This window comes from Mycteria americana, chromosome 5, assembly GCF_035582795.1.
Source record: "Mycteria americana isolate JAX WOST 10 ecotype Jacksonville Zoo and Gardens chromosome 5, USCA_MyAme_1.0, whole genome shotgun sequence".
In the NCBI taxonomy this organism is placed as follows: Eukaryota; Metazoa; Chordata; class Aves; order Ciconiiformes; family Ciconiidae; genus Mycteria; species Mycteria americana.
The window spans coordinates 5,142,323-5,167,445 of record NC_134369.1 but is presented as its reverse complement, the minus strand read 5'-3'; the positions used below and the strand labels follow the sequence as shown (position 1 = coordinate 5,167,445).

Below are 25,123 nucleotides of genomic sequence, written 5' to 3'. Positions count from 1 at the left end.
TTCTCCAATAAAGAAAATAGTTTCCACCTTCTGCATCCCCAAGTAACATGTTTGTCCATCCTGTATTACATTTTGTTATCTACACTTTAGGAAAAAAAAAATTATAATCTTCAGATTTACCACTGTATTCCAGATAACTATGTACACAGTCTGCACATGCTATCAGACTGTTCAATTAGACTTAATCTGCGTTAATTAAGCTTTGCATTTTCCTAGCTGTATTTTCATACATTTGGATCGTGAAAACAAAGTCTTTATCATCATTAAGCTGATTCAACAAGATAAAATATTAACAAAGGTGCCTTTATCATCATTGTAGTATAAGTCCTGCCCAGCCAACGATGATATAAATTAACAGCAAATCTCTAATTGTTGCATAATATCCATTTAGTATAACAAAACAGCATATCTGAATTACCAACTTCAAGAAAAGTTGTATTCATATTATTTTAATACCTTTAGTTTCAGAGGTCCATGCTATTAATGGAAAATAAAATCCTGCTAAATCTTACTAGAGAAACGAAATATAAACCAAACATTCTATGTATTACTACCTTATGGCGATCATCTCCACTGCATACATCATGCAAAACTGCCTTTTGAACTAGTTATGCTGTTATGCTGGTATATGTAATTTAGAATATATATACGTGTGCGTGTGTGTGTGTGTATGTGCACATATACACACACCTTGTTGTTGCTTGGAATAAAACCTATTTGTTAACTATTAAATCTGTGTGTGACAAAAAAGACATCTCCCATAAAGTTATGAACTCTTCTACCAACAGCTAACACAGCTTCTTTTATTCAGGTGTTGTTGACCTCCTGCATGTTCTCAAGTCTCAAACTTTTAACTTTGCCGCTTTTGGTATGTTGAGAAGTCAAAAAACATTATGTCCTTAATTACAGTATCTCCTATTTTGTGCGTAAGGGAAGAGTTCTTGGCTTTTCCACAGTCAAAAACTATACTGGTTAGGTAGTAAGTGTACCCTTATACTTGTTCCCATAGGTCTTAATCATGCTGAAACATAATGATCTTTCTTACTATTCTCTTTGCATTGTCTGTTTTCACAGACACATGGAAGGTTGAAAAAAGCTTGACAAAAAAATGGACATCACCGGAACAGAACCATGATAATGATGAAAAGCTTAGTAGGAGGAACAATTTTAAAAAGGCTTCCCCTGTGTCAAGGGCCGGCACCCCTTTCAGTTCACATGCCAAGCTAAAGACCAGAGTGACCTGAGCAGTTAGAGCAACATCAAAAAGATATCAGCAGAACTTTCAGCTTATTACATTGATCATAACGTAAGCAGGGTCCTCTTCAGTAGTGCCCCAAATCTTTGCTCTCTACTCCTCGTCAGTGTTAAAAAGTATTTTAACACTGTCATCACAGACCTAAGGGTTTGAAAGCACTCTCCGTATCAAGGACCAAGTAGCAACTTAAGAAGAAGTTGCTAGAGAAACAAACAGTGACTGTTTTAAGTGATAGACAATGAGTCCGGAAAAGAAGGATAATTGCAGTAACTCATCTGACATTCAGAATCTAACAGCAGTCATTAGCAACACTGGACATGCCTGTTTCGACTCTCACATAGAACTGCACAGACTGAAACTACCTCGTTTACTACTCAGAACTACGAAAGTTTAAGTGAGACTAGCACCCAATCCTTCAACGATATATATATTTTAAACAGATGTCTATTAATTTGAAATACTAGAGAGAACCTCAGTGCCAAGAAGGACATCAGCAGCGCATTTTGTTCAATCAATCCTGCTCCTGCATAGCACATGTTTCTACCAGCCTCTGTCTCTGCCCGTCAAGATAGAGGAGTTAAGTAGCTAAATTCAGAAGAGGCCATATCTAAAACTCCACATGCCTTGCATTGTATAATCATCACTGCCTGTCTAGTCTGACCTTGGATTTTGCTGAGTGCATGTGTCCCTACATGTGACGGTGTTCCTCTGTCAACGGCTCTCCTCAGTGTTCTCTTTCTCAAATAAAAAAAAAATATATATCCCTTAACATGACAAACTGATCCTGTTAACCATGACTTCAGAGAGCTACAATGGCCTGGAAAAGCCTAGAGGAATTAAAAAGTAATGACAAAAGGAATGACAGAGAGAGAAAAGGAAAGCAGGAAGAGTTGGAGGGAGGGATCCTTGTGTAATGTAAAACAATGTTCTTACATATTTAGACAACAGCCTGGAAAATGAAAGAAGGAATAAAGTAAGAGACCAATAAGAAAGTAAAGGTGGCAGAAAAGTGTGATGATAGAATAAGGAAGTAGCAGAGTCCTCCCCGTAGCTATCCTTGTCCGGATAGCTCTGCTGTTGTACGGGCAAAAGCCATCATTGCCGATTTGGTCATTAAAAAGCCACTGCCTTCTCCTTCATATACTTTCTCAACAAAAGGCAAGACACTGGGCTAACAGTTGCGTATCATGTACATGATTAACAACATTAAATACCAATAGGATTTTTTTTTTTTCCCCTAAAAGAAACGCTGCAGAATGACTGGTATTAGATTTGAAATGGGAGCAACCAAAGAACATCCTATTACTTGTATTAAAGCAGAAAGTCAGACTAGATACACAGGTCCTTCAAGCCCTAAGAAATTATAAGAAGAAAAGCATTCACAAAGTGACAAGTAGGAGACTATTTGATGCAAAGCACGCTTTGAAACATCAAAACATCATTGAAATCGTATTATGGGCCATAATACAAGGTACACTGGGGTTTGTTTTTTTTTTCATAAACTGGTGTCTGCCACTATAACAGCTAATGAAAAAGAACTCTTTTTTTTTCCTCCTACACTAACAACAAAAAAAAAGAAAAAAGAAACACACACATGAAATAAGAATATACTGTATTTATGCCAGGAAGAAAACATACACATCACCATACGGAAGCACAAGTAGCTTAATTGCTTAATAACTTAATTGCTGAATCTCAAAAAAGAAAAAAATATTATTTGAAAATGTTATAAAACATAGTGAAGCAGGAAACACGGATATTTAACTTTTATGAAAAAGCAAACTCCAAAGCGCATATGATAAACTAGTAAGGGAAATTGCATTACAAGGTTTGTAACTTCCAAAGTGCACTGCGTCAATACTACATTGGTTTTGATCTTTCCATTTAAGTTAATTTATTTTACAGACCAGCATACATAAATAATGCATTCCTCCTGTAACAAAAAGCAACTAGCAAAAAGTAGCAAATTGCAAACTATGAAGAAAGGCTTTAATTTTCATGTCAGATTGTACATCTACCATTTCAACACATTGTCAAAATGGACCACTGAGCGCTCAGTATCTTTTATGTAGCTACTGCTACAAGAGAGAAACAATTTCCTCTTACCTGTGCTCTAACTCTCGGATGGACAGTATAACTCCAGAAGTCGATGCTTTCTGTTGCAGGGTGGCCAGAAACGTGAACTCGCTTTTATTCCGGAAGAGCTGAACTAACTTCTCACTCACATGGGGCGCTGCATGGATTTCTCTTTCTATATCTAAGAATTTTATTTAAAAAAAGAAAAAAGAAAAAAAAAAAAAAAGAGGTAAACAACAGTCCAGTAAAAATGCTATGTCAGAAAGATTCAGATTACATTTTTCATTTTCCCATCAATATTTTTCATTTTTGAGAGTCATCTACCATGCTCCACCACTGCATTTGTTCCATGAAAAAAACCCAAATGCCATCTCTGTCAGCATGCCCACTTGTCACTTTGACAAGTTCACAACTGGTCAGCTACTGATTTTCTGACAGAATTTTTAACGGGATGCTGAGCCATTTGTGTCTGCTGTGAGCAGATTAAGTTGCTGTAAATAAGGTGTGCTGCAGTCAGATAAATAGGCTCCTAAATTCTGAGACATCTCAGGCACTGCCTCTCCCAACACAATCCACCAAGCTCCAATTTCAGTTTTTACCACTGACTCCATTACCACCTCTCCGTCGTACATCAGAGGAAACCTGTCCTTGCACTGTGTAAGGCAGAGATGTATTATTGCTAATAATGCTATACAGCTGTGCTTCTGCCCAAGAAATAAATACAAGACACGCTTGCAAACCACTATCATTTCAGGGATTTCTCCATTTAAACAAGCAAAGCGTGACAGCTCATACAATATTTATTAAACTACAGTCTGACCAGGCAGATCCAGAAATATTTCAGTCTCACTAATCCTGCTGATGGCCAAGCGGCAGCATGCCTTCTGGTATTTGATCTTCTAAGATTCAAATGTGCTGTCTCCCACCACATTCATTTTTATCTCATCCTTTTATTCGCCATACATCATCACTATGAAAGATGATTAACGACAAAAGGAAGAAATCACGGCATTTCACCTTCCCACCCCTTGCCATGTCTCTCATGCTGGGCCTTTGTCACACATTTGCAAGACCTGTGCCACTTGCGGTTCCTGGATGTCACAACCAATTAGAAGCCCAGCGCGCTTCTTTTCGAAAGGTTTACTTTGAAGCCAGAAATGCCGGCACAAATTCTCAGCTGGTAGAAAACCATATAACTCTACTGAATCCTGAGAATCCGGCCCAGCGTGAATGCTCTAACACACAAAGGAGTGATGAGATTTACAATTCAGAATTTCACTGCAGGGAAAAAAAAAAACATTGTGTCATTAAATGAGGCTTTGCAGACAGAAAGGGGAGAGACTGGCTTGAAAAACAACCTGAAACTCAGAAACGCAACTACTGAGGGAATGCCATGGACTGAAACCAAACTCCAAGGAAAAAGTATTCAAGCATGTTTTGTAATTGGGTGTCTCAATTTCTCCCGTGCAGCTTAAAGCCCTTCAAATGAGCCTACACACTCAGAATCCATAACACACTTGAACTCTGAAAAGCTCACCTCTGAAAAGTATTGCAAATCAGACATCAGAAACCACTAGTCATCATTTTAGAATCTTTGCCAGAGGCTCAAATTCACCTGATAAATAAATATAATGCCCACTTTACAGCAACAAACTATTTGTCTGTTCAACACCACTTTTACCATAGCAGAGGATAAAGCTTCAAAAAACACAAATCATTTCCACTGCTATCAGAAAGGGGAATGCAGGAAGAAACAATCCCGCACAGAAGACCAGATGTTGTCTTTATCTACAAGATTTCATTATCTGTATCATTATCTTCACCTAGCAGGTATTATTACTGGTCATAAATACTATCTGGTTTCTTTAAAAAAAGCTGATGCAGGAGACACAAAACTATGTGTCCCATTCACCAGTAAGTTCTCCCATATCCAGTTTGCTATCTGCACAGACAGACAATCCACTGGTACTAAGTTACAAGGCACAAGTAAGACTCTAGAGATAAAATGTCCAAGAGCTGACAGTTGAAGATAATTAGCCTTGTTTTGAAGGTTAAGAACCTTAGTATCTTACAAAATTGTATACTTTTTTTTCTTAAGGGTGTTGCAATCACCAGAAATAAAATATGACTTATCAAAGCTTTCAAAAATTCTTTCACATGAAAGCATAGGCAGTGCTGTCAGTGGAACGTATATGGTAAAATTTCAGTCAAGCCTTGCAAAGTCCAACATTTTCTCATTATAGGGGGACCCAGATATAAAGCCACATCCCACCATCTATCCACCAAATTTTATACAACAATATAGGACTCCTTGGTCAGAATCATGAATGAATAATCAATGCACCGACTACTTCAGTTAGAAACATACTTCGCAATATTGTGCTATACTCTACCACCTCTTCATAGTCATGAATACACCAAAGCCACATGCAACACCTTCTATTCATTCTCTGTTGATTTTAATCAACAAGATCCTAAGATCTGGAATTCCAGAATCTTGGGTTCAGACTACTAGATAACAAACAGTATTTACGTACTGCTTTGCAACGCTATTCCAGTGTAATTCAGACAAAGGAAGTTACATAACTAGGCTTTTAAAAATTAACACACTTCTAAGTATGGTGCTATTTGTTTGGAATAGGTCTGCTCATTACCAGTGCCCAGGAACACCCCTTACTGCTAGAAAACTGAAAAACATACTTGCAGATGCAAAAACGTCTACAGAAATGCTGTTCTTCATAACTCAACCTCAGTAACCACAACAAGGGGAGTTTCCCAGCAATTCCGAGGCGCGATGGCAAATGCAACCCAACAGCCCACGACTGGACCTGCAAGCTGAGGAGCCCACCGAGGCTCGTGAGGATCCGAGGGGCATGCGACCTGGCATTACGGAGAGGATAAACCTGTCGGGGTGCCGAGCGCAGCCCTGGGCTTGCAACCTGGCGCCCGAATGCTGGGAAGGAGCTGCATGAGGCCTCGCTGAGGGCATAGCCCAGCCGGCACTGCACCACCCCAGTTCCCGTGCCCCATGGGACAGTCCCTCTGCACCTCTCCGGCAGTGCCCCTCCTCATGCCGCGCGATCACCAGGTACGTCATCTGTTTGTGTTTTGCTCGATTTCTGCAGAAAGTACCACACAAGTGAAACTGGGAGTACGATCCATTTAGAATAAGAGCTTTCTATTTTCAGGTTGATTTTCACACTTCAGAAAAAGAAAAATTGAGAATACATACTCTACAAAATACATCTCTACAGAAGACGTATAGATGTGGCACTTAGGGACATGGTTTAGTGGTGGACTTGGCAGCGCTGGGTTAATGGTTGGACTCGATGATCTTAACGGTCTTTTCCAACCTAAACAATTCTACGATTCTATGATTCATACACCCCCTCACCACAGGTGCCTGAAAGGGAAAATACTTTTTATTCTCTCTATAAAAATAATTGTCTGCTTATAATGAAATGTCGTATTTCCTACATAATATAGAACTATATAGGTTTATACAGTCATCTTCAGTGAAACATCGCTTCATGCTTGAATGATAATGCAATCTCAGCAAAATAAATAAATAAATAAATAAACATAGATACGACTTTCATATGCCCTTCTATGTGATTATATTTTCTTAATTTGAAATACTGACTGTCTGGAGGGGTTTTTTAAACATACCAGAGTGTTTCTAAAATAAAATAAGCAAAAAAAAGCAAGCACACACAGTTATTTGAAAGTACAACAGATACAAATCATCTCGGAGCATCAAGTAAAGGCAACTTTCTACCTTCAGCAAAACAGGGAAGCAGGAGACAGACACATCTGTGTCAGACAGAGAGCATATTTGTTGCTCGATTTTAATTCCTTTTTTTTAAGCCACACGTCCAAGGAAGAACTGCCAAACACAAAGCAATGGTGCAGTTTGCTGGGACAGCCAAACCCATTTAGCCCCTGCCATGCCACATTTCCCCGCCTGGTGCCATCTCCCCCATTCCCGGGGACACCACCTTGCCTTCTCCTGGCTGCTTTGTCCCACATGAGCCCATTCAGCCCCCGACCAGCACAGCCCTACCAAGCCAAAAGGAGCTACGAGAGGAACCAGCACCCAGGGCTACCCTTATGCAGGGGCTCAGCAGCTGCGGCACAACTCTGGCCAGGCTCTGCAGAGGAAGACCACAGCAACCCTGCTTAGCTGCAGCAAGCTCTTACACGCTCAGCCACCTTGATGAATCTTACCTGCAACTGCAATTACTCACGATACTCATTTCCAGCACCTTCAAAATAAGTCTCACATTTTTATTTTAGCATGCGTTTGTTTTCATTTCATAAGAGCAGTCCAGCTGAAAGGTAGTGCTGTGCGCCGGGGCCGGTGATGTCAGGGCAAGCTTTACCTTGTACGTATGAAATGTACAGGTATTTCAGTACACACAAACCCTATGTGACAAATGGAATTAAGAAGGTGCAATAACTCAGGATTAGGATCAGTCCTTACAAACGTGATTTAGGCCCTCAAGGATCCACACGTCTTCCCGTGTGGATCCACTGCTCTATGCATCACCAGCTCTGGCAACTAAAAATTAAAACCTTGGGCTTTTGCCACTTGTAGCCCAGAACATACGAGACGCCCCAAATAAGAGAAAGGGAGATGTTGGCTTCAGCTCCATTAGAAACAGCGTAAGACAATTATCACCACACAGAAGCAGACAAAATGAGTTACAGAAAGAAAAGAATAGTGCTAGGAAAGCAGGCAAAGTTCTTGCCAAACTTACTTTGATGACAGCATCAACAATCCACCACAGAAAGGGAAGTACCTGACCATCTGGGCTGGAATTCTAAGCAATGAAAAACGTGCACCAGTTCTTACAAGCTGAATCCCAATCCATCTGGGAAATCATTTCTCTTCAATAGATGCTTCCATTAGAAAAAAAATATTAAAATTCAGTTGTAAATCAACTCATGTTTTCTGAAGCAACAGATATGTTTCATCATTCATGAGCCTGCTTGAATACCTTTTCCTCTTACTTCCCTACCTTGGTAGGAAACATACTGGAGAACACAGTGCTTTATTGGTACCTTCAATCATTTTAAAGCTATTTGTTTCAACATGCTTTCAGGAGAACCTTTGCACAGTCACTCGGGACAAGCAAGTAGAAATTAACCCTGCAACAACAGAGAATCTAGATTTCAGCTACAGCAATTAAAGAATTGAATATTGCAGCATACTGGCTTTTACTTTGCTGTGGGCAAAATCCAATGAAACTGAAATCACAGAATCATATAGGTTGGAAAAGACCTTTAAGATCATCGAGTCCAACCATAAACCTAACACTGCCAAAACCACCACTACACCATATCTCTAAGTACCTCATCCAAACGTCCTTTAAATACCTCCAGGGATGACGACTCAACCAGTTCCCTGGGCAGCCTGGTCCAATGCTTGATAACCCTCTCGGTGAAGAAAAATTTCCTAATATCCAGTCTAAACCTCCCCTGGCGCAACTTGAGGCCATTTCCTCTTGTCCTATCACTTGTTACTTGGGAGAAGAGACCGACCCCCACCTCTCTACACCCTCCTTTCAGGTCGTTGTAGAGAGCAATAAGGTCTCCCCTCGGCCTCCTTTTCTCCAGGCTAAACAACCCCAGCTCCCTCAGCTGCTCCTCATCAGACTTGTGCTCCAGACCCTTCACCAGCTTCGTTGCCCTTCTCTGGACACGCTCCAGCCCCTCAATGTCTCTCTTGTAGTGAGGGGCCCAAAACTGAACACAGTATTCGAGGTGCGGCCTCACCAGTGGTGAGTACAGGGGGACGATCACTGCCCTACTCCTGCTGGCCACACTATTTCTGATACAAGCCAGGATGCCATTGGCTTTCTTGGCCACCTGGGCACACTGCTGGCTCATATTCAGGCAGCTGTCAACCAGCATCCCCAGGTCCTTCTCTGCCAGGCAGCTTTCCAGCCACTCTTCCCCAAGCCTGTAGCGTTGCATGGGGTTGCCGTGGCCCAAGTGCAGGACCTTGCACTTGGCCTTGTTAAACCTCATACAATTGACCTTGGCAAATCTCTATTAAAAAAAAACAAAAAAAAAAAAACAAAAAAAAAAAAACAAAACACAACCCAAAACCACCAACAAACAGTGTCCCATTTTTTTAAGTCATCAGCTTTCCAAAAATGAAACCAAGAGTAGAAGGAGGATCCAAAACCAGCAACTCTCAGTGTAGATGGTTTCTAAAAGTTGCTCAGGATGAAAACACACGACAGCATCGCAAAACCCTGCTTGCTCACTGAAGGCAGGTGCTTCATGAAAGCCTCTGAGTCCAAGTGGGATCCAGCACACAGACTCCTTTCTCCACATTGATCCCACAAATCGTCTCTCAAAGAACTGGGAAAAAAAAAAAAAAAAAACAAAACCCAAACACCAAAAACACCCACCAACCACCAAAAACAACCACAACAAAAACAACCAAAACACTACTGCTGATAGATGCCCACTCCTTCCTGCTCCTCTAAAACTATTCCTCAGGCCACACACGTCACAAACCGATCCAAAAGTTCACAGAAGGATGCTATGCCAACCATGAGGATCTTCTCCAGAAAGAAGTCATTTCACTGCCAAGCAGGGAAACACTTCAGGTAGCTTTCCCTCCCCGCCTAGCAAGGGCAAAATGTAGTTATCTGCAGATAGCACCATTTTTTATTTTAAGCTGTGGGGAGAAAATTCACACAAATTTCTCCTTACATGCAAAAAAAAAAAAAAAAGACTTTGCAATATGCTCCTGTCACAGGAATAGGCACAGAGCCACGTACCTCCCTCAGAGCACTTTGGGTCCTCACTTTGGCTGTCAGCACTAAGGCTCAAGACAGCCCACACCGCGCTGCAGAGACCCACCAGCCAAGTAGCAGCATACCTAGAAATCACGTAAGCACAGACCCAAATTCATCCACCGTGCCTGCCACTCGCCTACGCTGCTTTCAAGCCAGGCTAAAGCATGGGTTTTAGCAAGCTGTGGGGTACTGCCAAGGGAAAACAAATGCAAGCTTACATTAAGGTCCTGAGCAGGCACCACGCTGCTCTCAGGGGCCCCCTGCACCAGCACAGCGGGGACCAGCCCCGCCTGTCCTACCTGCCAGCAACTCGGAGAAAGGGATGAAAACGCCTCGCCCTTCTCTTTAAAACTATGCTACCAGGGAGGACTAAAGAAGGTGTGATGTTTTCTCATGAGTACGTCTCTGCTTCTAGGTAGTGTCACCGGTACAAAAAGACGTTGTAAATGCTATTGCCTTGCTAGCTCCGCTCGGAGTCAGTAATAAACAGTAGGAAATCATGTTCAACAGCACAACTTTCTAAATTATGATTATTTATTATAAATCACTTTTTTTATATGTTGCTTCAAACGCTGTTTCTCAAGAATAAGATCCGTCTGCAGTGAAATGCTTGGTGAGTTTAATATGCAAACCTCCTACAGAGATGATGTCTCATTTTAATTATTGTTTCGGTTTAATGGGTTTTCATTAAATTAGAGGATGGAGCAATTACCAGGGTGAATAGCTAATGTTACAAAGGTAAGTTCCCATGACTATATAGCAAAAGCAGTTCTGCTAGAGAAGGTGGAAAAATAGTATAATTCAATGTAAACTCCTTTTGCAGGATGCAAAACTACCCTGGCAATAAGGGTTCATATATTGCTGTCATTTTGATGTACATGTTTGTAAACTAGTTTATGACTAGGTCTCTCCTAACAAAATTAATCTAGCATTTAAAATTATATATATATATTTCATTTCTTTCAGGAAGCTATTGCAAACCCAATCCTAAAACTCCAGATGCCAGGGACAGCAGAATTTTGAGTCACTAAAGAAATCAAACAGAGACTACTTATCAAATCACAGTTTCTCCCCAACCAACAATTTAGTTGATTTAGTGGCTTAATGTCGGACTCTGCACTTCTCGAAAATTGGCCCGACTAGAGCACTAGCTAGAATGACCACACTCAAGTTAATTAAGTAGTTGTCAGAGAGTCTAAGTCCTTTGTTTGCTTTATCAGCATTTCAAACTGAACCATGGAAATTGAGTACTCTGGAACGAACAGAGCAGCAGATATTGCACAAGACTTGGAAATGAATACATGCCAAGAGAGAAGAGGGCCACCTACGTTTCTCAAGCCCCAGTCAGCGAAAGGTCCCCTAGGTGACAGAGAAAGCACAGCGGCAGAAAGCTGTAGCAAAGCCTACGTTGAGAGGAGAGACTGCCCCTCTTCTGCCGCCTATGGGTTTCATATCTCCAGGGCTCCGCCCTTGCCTTTTGCATCCAAATGGACGGAACGACCAAGGAAAGCGCTGGAGTCATCTCTCCAGCAGCAGAAGGACGAGCGGCAGGCCTGGGCACACGTATAGCGCAGCAACTGATGCCGTCCTCAAACCATTTGACTGTTATGGAGCAAAATCAGAAAACTGCAGTAAGCCGAATGGCTTTGCAAAAAGCTTCCTGCCGAGAACAACGCCGCTCACCTTGTTGAGCACTAGATATCACCTGTTGTTGCTCTGGCAGCCACCTTGCCTTGTTTAAAATATTTTAAGTGGCTACTGAGCTCAGGCTCGCCTTCTCAAGTAGGCTCTGTTGTTTCCTCAAGAGACTTGTGCTGAAATCAAGCCTATTTACAAATGGACGATCCCTTAAATTAAACGGCTGTAGAAATGCTCCAGAAGTTACACTACCACTAAAAACACATAATCTGCTCTTAAATCATGTGAGTTAATCAAATTACATGCATTGTTAGTTAATTAGTTCAGGAGTCACCGATTATAACATCTTTTCCACTGTTTATCTGTATGAGTTAAGGTATCACATCACCGTGACTAGAATGTTAAAGACTGCTATTTGCAAATTTGGAAAATAACAACAACATTTTAACAGAAAGAGCATGGACTACGCTAGCAACACTGTCATGTCTGAACAGAGCCAGTGGCAACGTATACAACATTGGGAAAAAGCAGTACTTGCTAAGAATCGTGACCAATATGCTGTCCGTTTTGCAGGAGTATGGTCCACTTCAGGAATATATTTTGGAGTATGTTAAATGCTAATGTCAAGCAAAACAATGAGCCATCCAGAAACACTGTTTCTATTCTGGCTTCACGCAAAAGCAAGCTAAGCAATTTTTTCCTCCCCTTCTACAAAACAGTTTCAGGTACGCTCAAAGTCACAGACCCAAAAAATTAGAAATTACTTTTAAAAAATGATAACATAGACTGAACTTGACAAAACACATTCTTCAGCCGCATTTGTTTAAAAGAAACTTAAGATGCTACCAGAAGGCGAGGAGCATCTACAACCAAAAATCAGGTATAGAAGCCAAGTTTTGCAAATAACTACTACTTGTGGTTTGCACTTATTTCCTCTCACTATAACCCTTAGTGTGTTTGTAATCTAGAAACAAAATTTAAACTTTTTCAATGGAGCACGCAGAGGGATTGATCCATTTGTATTTTTAAGCTATTATGTAATAATTCTCACTTCTCATTTAGCGCTCTTCCTTCTTGCAGGTAATAATAAATGCTGCTCATACTTTATGGCAACAGTATCAAAAATAAATAGTAATATCAAGTACTTCTGAAGTGCTTTAGGATTCCTAAATTTAACATGAACATGACAGATACAGCCAACAAGTAACCCATAACCTGGATTTTCACAGAAACTTGAAGTACCAGATTCCACTGAAGCAGGAGAGAAGCTGAATGACTAAACTGTTTCAACGCTGTTGAAAATCCCAGGCTACCATCAGCAGGGCCACACAGAAATCGAGAATTTGCCTCCCTGGTGAAAACCTGCATTCTTAAATGTGTAAATCAAAACACCAGCTTTAAATAGCTCGTTAACAGGGAAGTTTCAGCAAAATAGAAACCTCTGACTCCGTTTCTTCACTCGCAGAGAGAGGTGACAATGCCTAATGCTACTTATGGCAGCTAACAGACCTGGCTACACCTGCACAAAGGTTTTAATTTCCAGTCCAGTAAAGCCTTTCATCACATTTCATCACATAATCCAACTAAAGGTAATGAAATTATCCATAAAGTTCAAAGTGAGCATATGCTGAAGTGCTCTCTTGGTTCAAAAACGCCCAATTATTTGAGACTCTCAAGTTTTTTGATTACTTTTAAAGCATTTAGCTCATTTATTACTAAAATTTTATGGTTTTTACTTTATTCTCTATATACAATTTGTACAAGCATTAAACAAATGTGTTTCATGAACTAATTCTCCCTTCTGTTTTCTTTCCCTCAGAAAAATCACTTCCATGTTATTGCGAAAGCAAATTAAATCCTGGGTGTCTGTTTTATTTATTAACTGCATGATAATAACATGAGGCATAATACATTTGTCAAAGCCCTTCTCTACTGAAGTATAATTTCTGCTGTCAGCCTCTTTACGTTTATATTCAATATTCCAGTTGTCTTTGTTTCTTGGAACACACATAAGCACACATTTATATATTCTCCCAAAATATGTATAAATGATATTTGTGAAGTGTTCCACACCCCACCCCAACCAAGAATCACAAATATAGCTAACATACTTAGTCATTCTCCGCAAGTTTTATATGAATTATTTGAGAGATTTAAGAATTTTCAAAAATGTCACAATAATAACTGTTTTATCTTTTTACACCATAATTATGATTTGGAGCATTGCTTTTCTTATTTCACCCAAGCATACCACAACTCATGAATAAAATATGACAACTTTGATAGCATCCATTGCTGTGGGTTCATCCGTAACAGCAAACGTGCTTGGGGTACTAAGCGCTCCCTTTTGCTCCATAAGCCTTTGTTTCTGAAAATAAGCTTTTATTTAAATAGAACTGCCACATGTGTCCCCCTTTTTTGCATTTCTTGCCGTTAGCAATAACACCAGCAATAATGTTTACTTTTTTTTTAATGACTACATTTTGAAACAATTAGGATGGCATAAAGCTAGAAAGGCAGAATATCCCATCTGAAAGCTGGTACTCACAAGGCATCAAAAAACATTAAAAGCACTGCCAGCATCAGAGGACAAAAGGCCAACACAGAGGACCATGACTTTTAAATGTGTAGGCAATACTGTTATAAAAAAGAAACTTAATTTTGTTCTGGCTTCATAATTAATTAGAATGAAGTAAACCTAAACAACTTCCACCATTTCCCTAATGAGATTTCTGTACCTAATACGGCAGAGTCCTCCTACCACAACTTGTCAGTAGATTCCCTTAAAAGGAAGACTCAAGATAAAGTGCAGTATGTGAGGATTCCAAATCTCGGCATTTACCAAATTATCCTACAAATATCATGTTTTAAGACTGTGCTGCTTCATTTTCCAAACAGCATGATGAACATCCGTAGAGACCTCTATAGACCAAGAAAAATCATGACACACACACACACAAACCCCACTCTCCTCCCACACATCTTGGCTTTGTTATTTTCCCCAGTCCCCAAGAATAGGCTTTGAAATTTCAACATTGTTATGCACAATGAGCCAAAGTGGAGAGAGAGAGAAGCAGAAGCAGATCTGTATGCCATCTGTAGATAGTCTTTCATTACAGAAGCAATAAGTATTTAACCTCCAAGATCCAGTTTTATACGTGTTGCGCTCTCAGAGCATCTTTGCTGCCTTCCAGTTTACAAAAGACGAAAAAAAAATGAAAAGAAGAAAAAGAAAAAAGAAAAGGGGGGACACGACACAGAAGTAAGCTTTACAACACAAACTTGTCCTCTGTAGGAGGTGTCTGTTCCCACTGATGCCAAATGGAAAACTCACAGCTTCAGAAGGAGGAGCCACCCATATGTGCAAGGGGAGGACAGACTCAGGAAAATAATTTGTGCAGCTGCAGTGATCCTATACTATTTTTTCCTATTTATAGCCCAGAGGACCAATGGGAAACTCAGCTATAACTATGTAAGAAATGTTATCACACAAGAAGGAAGGATGGGGGACAGGTACACAATTACAGCACAATTATTGTCTCCCAGGAAAGCAAAAATAACTGCCAAGGACAGAGGCAACGTGTGCTCAGGATTCTTTCCTAATCATTACAGACATGATGGGAAACCCAAAAAATGTCAAGTAACAGAAGGCAGCATGACAACTTTCGGGGGGGGGAAGTAGAAATTGGTCACTGTTGTTTAATGTAACTCGGTTTCTATGTCAGTCTACACGTACTTGGGCAGGGGGGTAGGGGTGTTTGAAACAAGAGGATATGGAACGAGAAACTCTGCGAGGATTTACAAGTTATACCTTCATATCAATATGCTGGATAAATTTTACTCCTAGACAGGTTTCTAACGTAATTCAAACATTAAACAAGAGTGGAAACGGCCAACACTGAATGGATATATACGAGTATTTTAAACACTGCTTCTGGGAACTGACAAAGTTAACAGTAGTTTATGTATCTTCAAAGCTTCAAAGCATTGTTCAATAATTATGTCTCAAGTGATCTTTAATTTCCTCCACTGAAGATGATTCATCTCACTCATCCCCTCCTAGCTCATTGTATTCCAACTCCAGATCATTTCTCTGTTCTGAAAATGGTCAGTTTTGCAAAGGAAAACAAACACTTAGCCTAATGATTTCATTGCAAAAAAAAAAAAAAAAAAAAGGAAATTACCTTGTATATACAAGACACATTAAAACATTAGCTATATTAAAAAAATATATAAATGCTAAGTTAGACAGGTGTTAGGGTTAAAGTCTCACAGGCAAACCTTGCTCAGCCCGCCAGGATGCACATTCCGACACTGTTCTTAATTTGAGGATCACACACCACTTTCCAGAGGGCCCCTGCCTCAGTCAGCGCACAAAGTAAAGAACAAAGAGCAAAAAATATTCATTTAACAAACAAGGATCTGAAGTTTTGCTTTGTTTTTATTGTTCAAGGCTCACCTTGAACAGTAAATCTACCGTATTCAAATCCTCCTCTGAAGACAGAACAGACCGTGACCAAGTTAATTATTCCAGCACAGTATCCGAGACCTCTACAAATATTAATGAATGCTTTTCACACCACTATTTTTAGAGGCAAAGCCATTAGTACCTCAGCTTTACAGGTGAACAACCAAAGCACAGCAAAATTAAGGTTCTAAATCACTAATAAAAAAACACATTATCCAAGTTGTATCCTCCAAAAACATTTGTTAAACGTTAGCACACATCACAGATACTACACAGCACTACCAAATCTGAACTTTCAGTGCTCTTCCCTATTACGCTGCCCTAATGCTGCCTCTACCGTAAGCAAACCCTTACCCAGCCCTACCCACCCAGTCTAAGACCGCAGTCCTTGGGTTTCCCATCCAGGCCCTAGCCCCTTGCCTCTCTCTCCAGGGCTGCTTCTCCCAACCGCTGTCCACGGCTCTTCACCCCTGCACCTCACTTCCTTCCCCGCAAGTCAGAGTCCTTGTATCGTCCTTGTCACAGCTTCTCTGCCCGGCCATCACCCGCTCCCTTCTTGGCCTCCGGCTCCTCACCACAGCTGTTTCTCTTCTCTCACCTCCACCTCCCCATCTGAGGCCCCGTCTCCTTGCCCTGCCTGTCACAGTTCATCTGATCTGACTGCTTCCCACCGCCCGCTGCCCAGCACCAGCCTGTATCAACCCTTGGCTCTCAGGGGAGCCCGTTCACCCCAACTATATTATTGTCATTTTACATACCCGGTCCTTGCCCCTAAAGTTCCAGCTTTATTTCCCTCTCCTTTCCAGCTTCCACAGAGGTCTGGGAAGGAAGCGGGGAAAGCAGAAGCACCCGAGATCCCAAAAAGAGATCAAGACCTTGCTCTCCACCCGGCTGGTGGACACAAGACCAGAAACGGTCCCCACCAGAGAAGTCACGCTTTCCTCCATCCCCTCAGGCACGGCCAGCCCAGCCGCTCTGCAGGAAAATAAGTGTACAGAGCTGTGAAGGTACAACACACGCCCAACCGCTCAGGCAGTTCACCCGTTAAACTGCAACAGGCTCAAGCATGCATGCGTGCAAGCTCTTTGGTGAATTTATCCGCTAAAACTCTCTGGTATCTTATTTTAACTCTTATTTTAGCAGTGCTTTACAGAGCAGCTTTGACAAAGGGCTGAAAGCACTGAGGGAACTCTCTGGCAGCTCTCCAGGATGGCGGGCAGCTGCCACAGCTCCTCCGGGCCAGGCTGAAGCTCATAAAAGCAGAGGGACAACCCAGGGGATGAGTGCGGAGGGCGGGTGAGGATCCCGCTTTCCTGAGGGGCCCCATTTCTCACCACCCCACAAACCTCCGTCACGGGGGAAGACACATGCTGGCCTGGTCCCCACCATCTCCATGCAGCCGCAGGTCACGAGCCACCGCCACAGGTGAGCAGAGGTGCCCATCTCTGCCTTCAGAGCCACCGAGCCCTGGAAGCAGATCAGCTTCAAGTAAAGCATCAATCCTACTGTCCTCTGATGAGAGGAGGATCTCCGAAGGGAGATCTCAGTGGAAAGAGAAAGGAAATGGTCAAAACTTAGCGCCAAGAAACCAGCAACGGCAGAAACGCTACTGCGTGATCGGGGCGAGAGGCTGACCCACACCTCAGATGTGGGTACTATTTTTGCTTACACATACAAAGGCTTTTTATTTGATGGCAGCTGCCTTTCCCTCCTGAGGCCCCAGGAACCCGGGACAGGCACCCCACAGGCACCACGGGGTAAAAGCCCAAATTCACCCCTTCCCTGTGGAAACCGGCACAGACCTGCACGTCGGGGCATGTAACAGGGAAAAAACTCACTCTCCCCTTTAAAAAAAAAAAAAAAAAAAAAAATTTTCACAAGTTTGAGGAGCGTGCAGAGCTTCCATGAAGATACACCTGTACCGGGTGGCGAGGTGCAGGGTGCCTCTGTGAGGAGAAACGGGGGCTGCCCCATGCCAGACACGGCCGGTTCCAGCCAGTTCCAGCCCCTCGTCCTGGCTGTGGCGCCTCAGGCAAAGCGTATTTTAAAAGGGCAAAAAACTCATCCGGCTGGAGGGAAGCCGCGAGCGAGCGGCTGCACAGGCGCTCAGCTGCGAGCCCAGGTGGGCAGTGGGCAATACCTGGTTTTAAAAAAAAAAAAGTTCCATTCCTTTCCAACAGCGTCGTCTGCTTTGGCAACCGCGCCAAAGCGCGCGGAGGAGCGGGACGCTGGCAGCCCCGGGAGGTGGGGAGGTGTGCCCAGAGGCTCTGCGCCACTGCTGCCCCGAAACCTCCCAGCACCCCAGCAAGACGGGATATTCAGATACGCCGGGCTGGAAAAGGTAGTAGAGCTACTCTCTTGTACGACAGCTGAAGGCAGCACAACGATTTCAAGCCACCCATGTTGTGCCTTCCTAATTTTTCTGCTGCTGTAAGATTTCTGCTCTATAAAAACGATACTGCTTATACTTAATATTTGCTATAAACATACCAGGAGAGATCCCACAGAAAGCAATGACTCGCATTGCATTATGTCGTGTAAGGAGGGACCGAAGCCCTGAACTCCAAAATCAAAGTTTATCTCTCCTACTCACTGCAGACCTCCCTGCCGTCCACCCCGGGAAGAGTAATTGCAAGTTTCCTCCTCGAGCCCTTATCTGCTTCCTCTCATTCAGCCCCTGGCTCTTTTCTGAGCTCTGCAGCTCACGCACCTTGCACGTTATACTGGCATAACTGAGCTTTAACACTTGAAACGGATTAAAACCTCAGCCGGAGCACACGGGTCACTGAGACTCAGGTGAGAAGACGTTCACGCACGGATGAACGAAGGCAGCAGCCCACTCACCCGGCCTTTGAATTTACTGAGCGCACCTCGGCGCTGAGCTACTGCCCCGCACACAGAGCCAGGGCATTACAAGTGTAGCCCGAAGACTGTCCTAGCAGAAGCAGAGCTAACCTTCCTGATAGAAAGGGTATGTGCCCACAGCTGACGACAAGATCAAGGTATGCAGTTTTCCTTATCCTCCAATCTCAAAGCGTAGCCAAGCTGGCTAGCAATCAAACCCCTTTGACTTTGGCACCGCAAAAGCTGACTTTTAAAACTTGGACTCCTAGAGCGGGATCTGGAAACACCTCTGCTCTCTAAGCGAGGAATTAGCAAGTCAAGGAGGAAGGTGTCTAAAAAAAAAAAAAAAAAAAAAAATCAGGATCCATAGCACACTGAGAGGAAACACCGACAGAGAGGGTTGTACTGCATCTGGAAGCTCAAGCGAGTGTGCTGGGAGGCACTTCTACCTCCCTTGGGACTGCAGCTTTGCTCTCTCTTTTGGCCTGAAGCAGGACAGCGCTTTCGTTTCAGGAACTCAACAAGATTCACTCTTTTCTCATAAAAACACTGCCTTCCTCTGTGCTTTGAGATACTTGCTATTCTTCCACCTTTCCTGGTGGAGCCACGACTGTGCAGAAAAGAACTCGACAGTCACCGGTGCAAAGTGGGAAGAAGGAGCATGACTGAACTCTGCGCTGCAGGAGCTGCGGGCCAGGCGTTCCTCTTATAAATCCCGTGGCTGATTAATACAAGTAAAGAAACAGTCAAGGAAGAAAGGACTACATATAGTTAGACTTTTAACAGGACTTGGTGGTTTATTTTACTGAGTGCTATACATAGCATACATAGTAAAAAGACCATTCCTAATTTAAAGACCAAGTTGAAAAATACTGCCAGATTGCTAGGAAAGGAAACAGCAAAGCCTTAATAAACTTCTTGGGGAAACTGCTTTATAAGTAAAGGCTTTAAGCCTCTGTGAGTTCAAAAGAGATATTGAGAGAAGAATTATTAAAAAGAAATGGGCATAGCTGACAGGTTGTAAAAGGAATAAAATTTTACTTCCCCAATGAGAACTGAGCACAGAACAAAAGTCAGACTGGTTAAGGTAATCACATAATGTAACAGCTAGGCTAAAAATTGGGCTCAGTCTACCTAGAAACAAGACGACCAGTTAAGCACTTCCCCTTGCCTTATTTATAATGAGAGCCTTTCTCTGCCACTGAACTCAAGATCCTGCTGAGGTTTCCACCTACAGGGTCAAAACAAGCCCTGCTTCCCTGCTAGCTGAAACACAGAACAGGACTGAGCCCCACTAAGGGAGCCATGGCTCAGTGTTTCTTAATATACTCAAATTTATACTATAATCCCGCTCTAGGAATTTCAGTATCATTTTGTCATGTTTGTAAGCTACTATTTACAGGCGTCTTTCACTCCATGTTTGTAAGATGTTATGGTAATGCATTAGGTGGACAATTAATATTTTCAATACATTTCTTTGAGGTAGATTTCCCACCCACCCCCAGAACTGTTTCCTTGAATTCTTTGGACTCCCGGGTGGAGGTGAGGAGATGTGGGGTCAGATACCAAAATCTGGGGTGCCCCGTTCCCCAAGAGCACTCCAGTCAAGAACTCCACTCGCCCTCCTTTGTCCCTTCCTGCTAGAACAACCCATCTCGGCACAAAGACTTTTTCCCCCCTCCACTCTTGTTCGTATAAATAAATAAAAAGATAAATAATTAAGATGCCATAATGTTCGGGCTCTTAAGAATCAGACTGTTTGCAGAACTGCAATTACGAGTTATATATCTACATTTCATTTAATTCACACTGTCAGTACTTACACTGCTTTTTGGATTCCCTCATTCCCATTTCAGAGAGAATGGAACTGAAACACACAAATAATGGAACTGATCAATCAAAAATCCAGCTGAAATACTCTAATAATCGAAGCCCATGCCCAACAGGACCACTCAGATGACTACACTTAATTACAGGTTTCTATGCTTTTCTGAATTAGGAACAGATTTGCTTGCCCAAAGGCAACCCACATCTCTCAATTGCCACTTTGGTTCTCTCATGCTGTCACACAATTTACAACGGGGCTGAATTTGTTTCTTTGCCTGTAAAGCTGCTTCACACGGAAATCTGAGTTTCAGCTGTTGCTCCCAATATTATTATAAAATCAGAATACTCCACTGGCTTCACTGAGGTTGTCTTGGACTGAAATCACTAACTCTCCACGGAAAAAAGTCCTTCTACACTTTTTTCTAGAATAAATCAAATCATGACATCACTCCCCAGAAACTTTGTAACAAACAGTATGTCAGTTACTGCAAGAGAGCTAACATCACTGATCAAAAATCTAATTAAAAATAATAGTTTCTCCCTCTTTTGGGCATATCTTTCCATCACCCCCTTTCCTCATCTCTTCTTTTTGCCTCTAAATGCAATTGAAAGGATGTCCAAAACTTATAAAGCTTTCCGTTTCAAAGAGTTTAATTAATTCACAGAATCTTGCTTCGGAAAACAATCCGTATTTTCACTACAGCAGTATACATAACTGCCTGGGTTGGGGAAAAATTACCATTTCTCTACCTCAAAGATGTAGACTTCCAGGGACACCCAAAGGAACACTCTCAGTTTGAACAGCTCTAGTAAAGCCGTTTTAGGAAATACATCTTACAGGACAGAAAATGATCCACGGGGAACCTTTGTGCGAGCGCTGTCACATTGCTGTAAGGACACTGCCAAAGGCGGCGGGCAAAACCATCCCTATCAAAACCGCACACCAAAGAACATACTCACAAACTCTTCTCATTTCCTGAACTAGGAAATCCTCAGCGGTGAAAGCCTACGGGCGAAGAGGTCTTCTCATGTGGCTGCGTGTTCAGCAATCAGCCTGCCAGGTGAAGCAGGTCCTCCCCTGCCCAAAGCCCCAGAGGCAACACTGGAGCAGCGTGGCGCAGCGAGGCACAGCACGCATTAACTACTCACATACGGTAAGAACAAAGCAAAGCTTTGCTGAAAGGACCACACCTTGGAGACTGAAATAGCTGGTCCACGAGGATACAGTAATTTTGAAACTAAGCACTAACTTCCAGTCTTTTCTTTCCTCTGGGAGCGTCCTGTTGGCTGGATTTTTTTGTCAATCTCTGTGGGGAAAAAGGGTGACTTCTAACTTAGGCATAGCAGTTCCCCATACATTGCCCTGAGTTCTGTATCAGTTTTACTGTATGGCAAGATAAAAATCAAAATTAAGTATCTCCTGGTTCCAGCCAAAGGACCTGGCACACAGCCAAACCGTAGTTGTAAAGTAAGTCACCTCTGTTAGTAAAAGGGAATTCATAGAGCTGCTGGCATACTGCTGACATTTAACAAATAACAGAGACGAACAAGAAGGGAAGCAGCCAACGGGGCAGCCTCGGATTTCCATCCCGTCTGACAGCAGCAGCAAAAGACCCCTCACAGACCTCTCTCAGGATGCAGTAGTAGACCAAAGGTCTTCGGTCTTTCTCCCAGCCCAAGGGCTGATGAGCTTAACTGAAGAAAATAATTTTCCTGAGCCATCTTCCAAGAAGTTTTATACTAGAGGCGATACCCAAGCACGGGGCTATTCCTGTGTGCATCAGCAAGAAGAATTTCTGTTGTGGGAATTAAAAAAAGCTTTATTTACCTAACTACAGACTTCAAAATGCTTATACACTTCGTACAGTGAATTTTTGTTCATTGCTTCCCATGAACATCTATCTTCCAATTTATCTCCTCACGTGAATTTTACAAGCTCTACCTTTTTTACACTAGTCTTCTCTAACTTTGTAAACTACGGGTGGGGTCCTCCAAGGCAAAAAAACCTGAATATCCATAACATCTTCACCATTAGCCTTTCAAAGCTACTTTCAGTATCAACTGTTTCAATCGGTGTCCTGAGAAACACATCTCGGTCTTCTTCCCTGCAGCTCTGACCACCAGTCTGTGAAAACTCACCATGAGAGTTTGTCAGCGTGGTTGCAATTAGCTGCATGGAGTAGCAATTGGTGATACCGAGATATTTTAAGTCAGTTAGGCCAATGCAATCCTTAGAGCAATGACTGTACTTTAATATTTTTTATGACTGTACTTTAATATTGTTTGTCCATAATATACAACCCTGGAGTCAGGGTATCGGAAGAAAAACAACAGATATCTTTATATGAATAAATTAATGCTCCTCTTCTGGACATTAATCTGGGAATCAGTTAAAATTATGCTATTCATTGTATCAAAAGATTGGAATGACGACTAACAAATTCTGAGAAGGGCTCCAGAAGTCTCTGCTCTGGCTCCTAAACTGGCCTTGGCCAGGTAAAGAATGAACTAAGATTATAGACCCGCTGCTTTTATTGCTTACAATGAAGTCAGTTAGCATTGCAGATTCAGAACTAAAGCTAAATGAGATCATAATCGTCTGCCTCTAAAAACAGCTACAGAGGATAGATATCAAGAAGTGAGACATTAACATGCACGCTTCGACACAGAGTAAAGCACAGTAAAGAAAAAACAAACATAGGAAGTCTCCACAATATAAAGGTTCCCAACTGTGCTTTAATGTGCATGTTAATCTCAACTGATATAAATGTCTTTCTCGCCTAGTAAACATATTGTAGCAACTCCGTGCTTCCACCTCACAGGACGTTGTCTCTTAATCTGGACCTTACTTAAGTCCATGGTAAAACTTGTTAATTCATCCAGAATTTCACTCACTAAAAATACAAAAGAAACCCAACACCATTTTAAAACACTTCTCAAGCATTATCTTAGAATATTGAATGAAAAAAATCACAATTCAAAGTGACTTACTCTGTACCTGGTACTCAGCTTGGACAGTGACATACAATACTGGTCAATTTTCTCACTTTAACAGTTTCCACAAAGTTGATGGAAGACTTGCTACACGTTACTAATCAGTGTCAACACATTAAATGCCTTCTCGTAGTGACATTGCTTCTGCTCTGTGCGTCTCTGCACGTGTACGATCACAGAGAGAAAGTACACAAGAATACAACCAAGTCCATGCCTTGGAACTGCTCTGACAGACTTACTTAGAAATAACAATTGGGGAGTGTTGAAAACCTATCTAAAAATACCTCCCTAAAGATCTCTAACCTCAACTACCTGACAGCACACTAAAAAAAAAAAAAAAGCCATATGTGTTTCAGGAAAGCAACAAGGACTATTTCCAAAAAATAAAAATAGAAGAAAGCGACAGTTAAATAAGACCACCATTACATGGAATCAGGTAGGCATCAAAGTTCTTATGAGCTCATGCAGACAGAAGCGAGATAAGAGAACTGAGGATGTTTGTCTTACCTTGGAATAAAAATGCTTTGCTGGCATTGTGTAGTCCTGACACTTGTGTTACCCCAAGGGTTGTATTCACAAGATCCAGTTCTGTGATGATATCAATTTGTAAGTCAGGATCCATTCCAAATCCTACAGCTGTTGGAGGCACAGAGAGAGAGAGACAGAGAGAGATCAATTTTTATTTCCAATCAGGTAATGAAAAGAATGGAGAAGAATATCTAGTGCAGACATTTCTAGTACCTTCACACTCACACACACAGTATACAGTAATTACTTATAAGACAGTAACTTTGCTGCAGGAAAGAGAAGATATTCTTTCCCAATTCTTTCAAATAAACTATTTCCTTTCCACAGATTTTACTACACACAAGTTAAAATATTCTAAAACTGATACATGAATCCAGTATCTTCATAAGGCTAAAGAGTAATAAATAAATAAAAGCATAACCACCTATGCAAAAAGATCAAAGAGATTTGCAGCATTCATCTATTGGCCACACTATTGCCAGGGAGACATGAGGACTGAAAATTCCTCTCACATTTCATACCTAGCTGCGGCTAACAGATCAGGCTCATAGTCTAAACATAATCTATTTTCCCAACTGGACAAAATGACCCTGGAGGAGATATGGTAGCAAGGCAAAGGACGCCATCCCGTAATCCAAGAGCCCTGGGTGACTCACAAAACTGTCCGATATTGCTTCG

The 25,123-nt window shown here is 41.9% G+C and overlaps 1 long non-coding RNA gene across 1 annotated transcript in view; it reads right to left on the bottom strand.

Annotated features, from left to right (window-relative positions):
* The window catches only part of LOC142409662 (uncharacterized), a 36,430-nt gene extending 11,921 nt beyond the window's left edge, over positions 1-24,509 (bottom strand). Inside the window, exons 1-2 of the long non-coding RNA XR_012775730.1 lie at positions 24,425-24,509; positions 3,362-3,512 (exon numbers count right to left, since the gene is read on the bottom strand). This is a non-coding gene — a long non-coding RNA (uncharacterized LOC142409662). The remainder of the gene's footprint in view (positions 1-3,361; positions 3,513-24,424) is intronic.
* Positions 24,510-25,123: the final 614 nt, after the last annotated feature.